Source organism: Somniosus microcephalus, unplaced genomic scaffold (assembly GCF_052327205.1).
Source record: "Somniosus microcephalus isolate GS21.2 unplaced genomic scaffold, FLI_Smic_1.0 unresolved_chr1, whole genome shotgun sequence".
NCBI classification, from domain to species: Eukaryota; Metazoa; Chordata; class Chondrichthyes; order Squaliformes; family Somniosidae; genus Somniosus; species Somniosus microcephalus.
Genome location: NW_028225179.1, coordinates 51189342 through 51195433, shown reverse-complemented (window position 1 = coordinate 51195433; position 6092 = coordinate 51189342). Strand labels below are relative to the sequence as shown.

The 6092-nt window shown below is 45.2% G+C and overlaps 1 non-coding gene across 1 annotated transcript; it reads left to right on the top strand.

The window, feature by feature from the left end:
- Positions 1-310: 310 nt before the first annotated feature.
- On the top strand, positions 311-392 carry trnas-gcu (transfer RNA serine (anticodon GCU)). The gene has a single exon. It is a non-coding gene; the product is annotated as a tRNA-Ser (tRNA).
- The last annotated feature ends 5700 nt before the right edge of the window (positions 393-6092 follow it).

The window sequence follows — 6092 nt, the reverse complement described above, 5'->3', positions numbered from 1 at the left end:
ACTTCTTATATTCTTATGTTCCTAAATCCACTCCTTTATATGAGGTGTTGTGCTGGATTTGCTCACAATCCTCCCCACAACTACTTGACGACGGCAAACTTTTTCTTCTCTGTTCTGAGTTTGACATCAAACCGACCATTTTTGACAGTCCCTCACCTGAATTAACAGAAGGCCTTTTGCTTACAGAGCTGATTGTACATTTTCAACATTGTAGATCTGGGTGCACGGGCAGCACAAATGGTGAAGCGGACTTTCTTGCAGATTAGTTCTGTTTGGATACAAAAAGTCGTAAACGAAAAAGTTAACGGGCGACGAGGTGGCCGAGTGGTTAAGGCGATGGACTGCTAATCCATTGTGCTTTGCACGCGTGGGTTCGAATCCCATCCTTGTCGTTTGTGTTAAATATTTGACAATTTCTGTTCTTTTGGCATTCACCTTTAACGTCATGTCCAAATTCACCTTTTGCTCCCAAGCCTGCTTAATTTAGCTTATGAGATGTCTCAAGTTACCAATATGTACTTTAAAGGGAAAACACTTGTAGGTCTATGGAGAGTGGGACTAATTAGATAGCACTCTCAGAGACAGCTTACTTCAGTACCGTCAGAATCTGAGATCCCAATACTTAATGAGTTTCACACTTATATGTCGGCGGCTCGTTTTTCTAGTGGTATAATTATCAGTTTAGGCGTATCACAGCAGAATTGCGATAAATCCCAGCTTCAAGTTCTGGTCGCACCCCACTAGTTTTTAGTCAAAACTCAGCTTCTTACAGCCAATCGACATTGTAGAAAACATAAATACTTTCCATTAAAAACATGTGATTTCGCGTCGTTTTTACCCTATCTTTCTAAATCCCAGAGCTTCACAGGAGCAACTGAAAACAAACCAACTGTGTAAAGGTAAAGGGTCCATCTTTGTGTTTCATTGGACGTCTTACACCCGTGTTCGATTCTGGCCAATGCAGGACCATTACATTTTGCTTTCTGCACCCATGAGCTCGCCTGAATTGGGATAAACTTACATTCAGCGTCAATCTTCTTGAAACACCTTCTGCCCTGAATATTAGACAGTGCTGCTTTGTCTAGCGCTGAAAGGATGTGAGAAGCTGGCTTTTCAATTGGTCCCACGGGTGCCGAATTCAAAGCACCATACAACCTACCTCAAATCCCAAAATATTACCGCAGCTTCGTGCTCTAACCGCCATTAACCACATCCTTCCTCCCAATCCTTCTCCTTTCTCGCTCGGGTCTCAGCGTCTCCCTCCTTGTGGAAGCTCGGAGCTGTTTCCTGACGTTTGTCCCACGGATGTGATGGAAAGGATTTACCTTCCTTAACTCAAATTATTACTCTTTTCCTTGAAAGCAGAATGATGGAAAGTTTAATAAAATGTCTTTTTTGTGCTGCGTTTCAGGAAACTTCTTTAATTTAAGATGTTAATCAAAATACTTAAGTAAGAATACGTGCTTCCGCAGCACTTTGCTTTTAGTATTTCAGTAAGAAGCTCACCCTTGCATTAGTCGGGTATCGAACCCATGTATCACGCAATGCGGGCGCGAATTTTGCCCCTGAACCACCAACGCTTACCAAATCTAGAGTTTCAATTGTCCAGTCACATTCTTGTTTCTGATAATAAAAGGATAAAAGACAATGCAAAATACTGCAGTGTCAGGAAAAGAAATTATTCAGAAAATGCTGTAAACACTCCGCCGGTCCGGGATCAGCTGTGGAGAGGGAAACACAGGGTTAATGTTTCAGGTCGATGAGCTGTCCTCAGGTCCAAGGTTTACACCAATCATTTCAAAAAAGGCTGGTAATTTTATTAACATTGATATTTGCATGCTCTGGTGAGCGTGGTTTCCAGAAACAGTATTGTTTTGATGCTTAATATCACAAATTATACAACAAAGCTGGGAGCCCACGCCAGAAACGTCTGTTTATAAACAGGCACTTTACCGAACTAACCCACGGAGCCAAAGCATTTTCCCTGGGTTACAGGAATTGCCGGTCCCTCTGGTCTCGCTTATCTTTGATTCTCTATCTATGAGTTGTTTCTGAATCCGTGATGTTGTGCTGCTTTGTGGGTGAGCGGCAGACTTGTAGATATATCCTGCTCGCTCTCCCAGATTGACAATGTGGAACATGTGGATCAGGCTTCTGGAAACAAACGGATTTACATATTTACCTCACAGTTTCGGCACATCAGGGACTGAATTCCCGCTTTCAATAATAAAATCACGGGTTTCTTGTTATATACTAGACACAGGCTCTGCACAGTATTTTTGGGCAGTTATTATTTCAAAACTTCTGCAGTGTCGCCAAGCTGAGGGAATTGCTGATGTTTGACCAAAAAGCGAGAAGCTCGTCCGGGATCTCTCGCATTTCAGTCAGTGGAATTCCCTAAGGGAAAGTAATTTGCTAATTTTGAAATTGTGCCCTGTACACCCAAGTCCAAGTCATTACTAAATACCAAGAAAACCAGTGGTCCTAGTCCCGATCTTTGGGGAACACAACTGTATATCTTCCTCCAGACTGAAAAACAGCCATTCACCACTACTCCCTGTTTCACTGTCACTTAGTCAATTCCGCATCCATGCAGACACTGTCCATTTTATTGCATGGTCTTTAACTTTGCTGGCAAACCTATTATGTGGCACTTTGTCAAACGCCGATTTGGAAGTCCATGTACAGCACGTCAACCTCATTGCCCTCATCAACCCTCTCTGTTACCTCATCAAAAGCAACGTAGAAACTTACAGTACATCAGGAAACCATGTGGTCGGCCGTGCTTGTGCTGGTTATTTTGTCCCACATCCCACGTTTTGTGCGTAACCCTATCAGTAAATATTTTCTTCATTTAGTAAATATTAACGTTTTGATTAATCAATTGCGTTCCATCAGCAGCTGCCGCAGAGAACAAGAGATACAAATCAAGCTGTGCCATGATTCGGATTCAAAGCCGAGGTTGCTGCGGCCACAATGCAGAGTATTAAATATTATACGATCACGGCGAAACAACTTAGTTGCTGGAATTCTGTCCTGACCACAGTAAAGTCACACACGGCACAGCTTAGAAACGGTGGATTTTTCGTAAAGAGGCTAAAATAAGTTGATTTCTGAATCCGTGAGTTTGTCCTGCTTTGTGGGTGAGCAGCAGGCTTGAAGAGATGTCCAGCCCGCGCTCCCAAATTGACAATGTGGAAAATGTGGAGCAGGCTTCTAGAAATAAATGGATTTATATATTAACCTCACAGATTCGGCACATCTGGGACTGAATTCCCGCTTTTAATAATAAAATCGCTGGTTTCTTGATATGTACTGGGCACAGACTCTGCACAGTACTTGTGGCAGTTTTTATTTTAAATTATGTTCAATATCGCCAAGCCGAGGGAATTGTTGATTTTTGACTAAAACGCGAGGAGCTCATCCGGGATTTGAATCTTCTCCTCTCACATTTAGAACAGCGAAAGCTTTTGCGTGAAAATCGTACCCGTAGATAACATCTCTCACTGTCTTTGTCTCTTAGTCTCTCTGTGTTTTACCCTGATGGACTTCTCAGGTTTTCTTGAACGGCCGATGCTGATCTAACCTGCAACACCAGCAGAAAAGGGTAAAGAAAGAAATAATGATTGAGACGGCAGGGGAAGTAATTCAGAAAAGTTAAAAATGGACTTTCAAGTCCAATCTGGTGAAGTGAGGCCAATTTGTTGACTTGAAATATTTCGTGTATCACATGATATCGTGGATCATTGTATTAGAAAGCGGGATTGGATGGTCAGAAGTGGTCTGAAAGCTGTGGGTGGCAGCGAGATCTTACGGCTTCGTTTCCAGCGGCTCGTTGGTCTCGGGGTTTTGATTCTCGCTTAAGTACATAAGAACATCAGAAATAGGAGCAGTAGTAGGCCATTTGGCCTAGTGAGCCTGTTCTGCAATTCAATAAGATCATGGCAGATCTGCTACCTCATCTCCACTTTCCTGCACTATCCCCAGATCACTTAATCCCTTAATATTCAAAAATCTATCGATCTCTGTCTTGAACAGACTCAATGTCTGAGCCTCCACAGCCATCTGGGATAGAGAATTCCAAAGATTCACCACCCTCTGAGTGAAGACATTTCTCCTCATCGCAGTCCTAAATGGTCAACCCTTTATTCTACTGGACACAGGCTCTGTAGTTAGAGGATTTCATTGATTGATATGGGAGAGGTTCCCCGGTTCAAATGATTTCTTTACAGAAGGTCGGATTGTCTTTTCTCCAGAGTATGTTTGAGCTCCAGAGGACAGAATGCACAGGGTTTGTCGACACAAAACACGTGGAATAAATCAAATATTTCAAGGAGGTGAGCAGATTGAAGCTGACATGTTCATTATTCACAATTCAGGCGATTCCCAGTCCTTGAAGAACGTAAATGAACGAGTTGTGGTTTTGCTGCAAACGTTCACCACCGAAATCGGACTGAACAGCGACTCTGGTGGGAATGGAACCCAAAAACTTTCAATGACTTTTTCACCCATTAACTAACTAGAAGTGCAACGTGAAATACATTGCAGCTCAAGGAGCGTCTGTGGAGAGAGAAACAGAGTTAACGTTTCAGATCGATTACCCTAAGTCAGAACTGGAAAAAGCTGGAGATGTAACAGGTTTTTAACCAAGTGCAGGGGCAGGGAAAGGGGGAGGGGAGGAAAGAACAAAAGGGAAGGTCTGTGATAGGGTGGAAGGCAGGAGGGATTAAGAGACAAAAGGGATGATGGCGCTTAAATGCCCGTTACATGTCCCATTCGCACCAAACTGAATTGGTGCTTTGAAACCAGTCGATACATTTAGACCTGCGGGACCGCCCGACAGGCAAGCGCTGCGAAAGCAGGGCCGACATTTTGAACCGAAGCAGCTCGATTTTACATGAAATTTCCTCGGGAAATCAAGTGAACTGGGGAGGCTAACTGAAGAGCTGGGTTTTGTTTACCTGGTAGTTGGCGCTTTTCCCTAAACAGTTGTTGAGTCGGAGCGACGGGAAGCAGATCATAGCTGCAAATGAGGGGAGAAATATTCAATTTTGGCAAACTGGTTATCAAACAGGATAATGGACTCTCAGGAGGGAACAAAGAGAGTAAGAGGCACTCGGGATGGATCAGACAGGGTAAGGGACGCTCCGGATGTAGCAGACAGGGGAAGGGATGCTCCGGACTGATCAGACAGGGTAACGGACGCCCGGGATGGATCAGACAGGGTAAGGGACGCCCGGGATGGATCAGACAGGGTAAGGGACACCCCGGATGTAGCAGAAGTGGTAAAGGACGCTCCAGATGTAGCAGAAAGGGTAAGGGACGCTCCGGATGTAGTCGACAGGGTAAGGGACGCTCCGGATGGATCAGACCGGGTAAGAGATGCTCCGGATGTAGCAGACAGGGTAAGGGGTGCTCCGGATGTAGCAGACAGGTTCAGGGATGCCCCGGATGTACCATACAGGGTAAGGACGCTCCGGATGGATCAGACAAGGTAAGGGACTCGCTGTGTGTTCCAGACAGGGTAAGGGATGCTCGGGATGTTCCAGACATGGAAAGGGACACTTCGGAAGAACCAGACAGGGTAAGGGATGCTCCGGATGTATCAGAAAGTGCAAGGAACGCTCCGGATGGATGAGTAAGGATAAGGGGCGCTCCAGAACTAACAGACAGGGTAAGGGACACTCCAGATGTAGCAGGCAGGGTAAGGGACGCTCGCGGTGTAGCAGACAGGGTGAGGGGCGCTCTGGATGTACCAGACAGGCTAAGGGACGCTATGGATGGATCAGACAGGGCAAGTTAAACTCTGGATGTACCAGACAAGGTAACGGACGCTCCGGATGGATCAGGCACTTTAAGGGACACTCCGGATGTACCAGACAAGGTAAGAGACTCTCCGGATGAATCAGACAGGGTAACGGACGCTCAGGATTTACCAGATAGGGTAACGGACGCTTCGGATTGATCAGACAGGGTAAGGGACGCTGCGGATGTACCAGACAGGGTAAGGGACGCTCCGGATGTATCAGACAGAGTAAGGGATGCTATGGATGTATCAGATATGGTAAGAGACGTTCCGGGTGTGTCAGAGA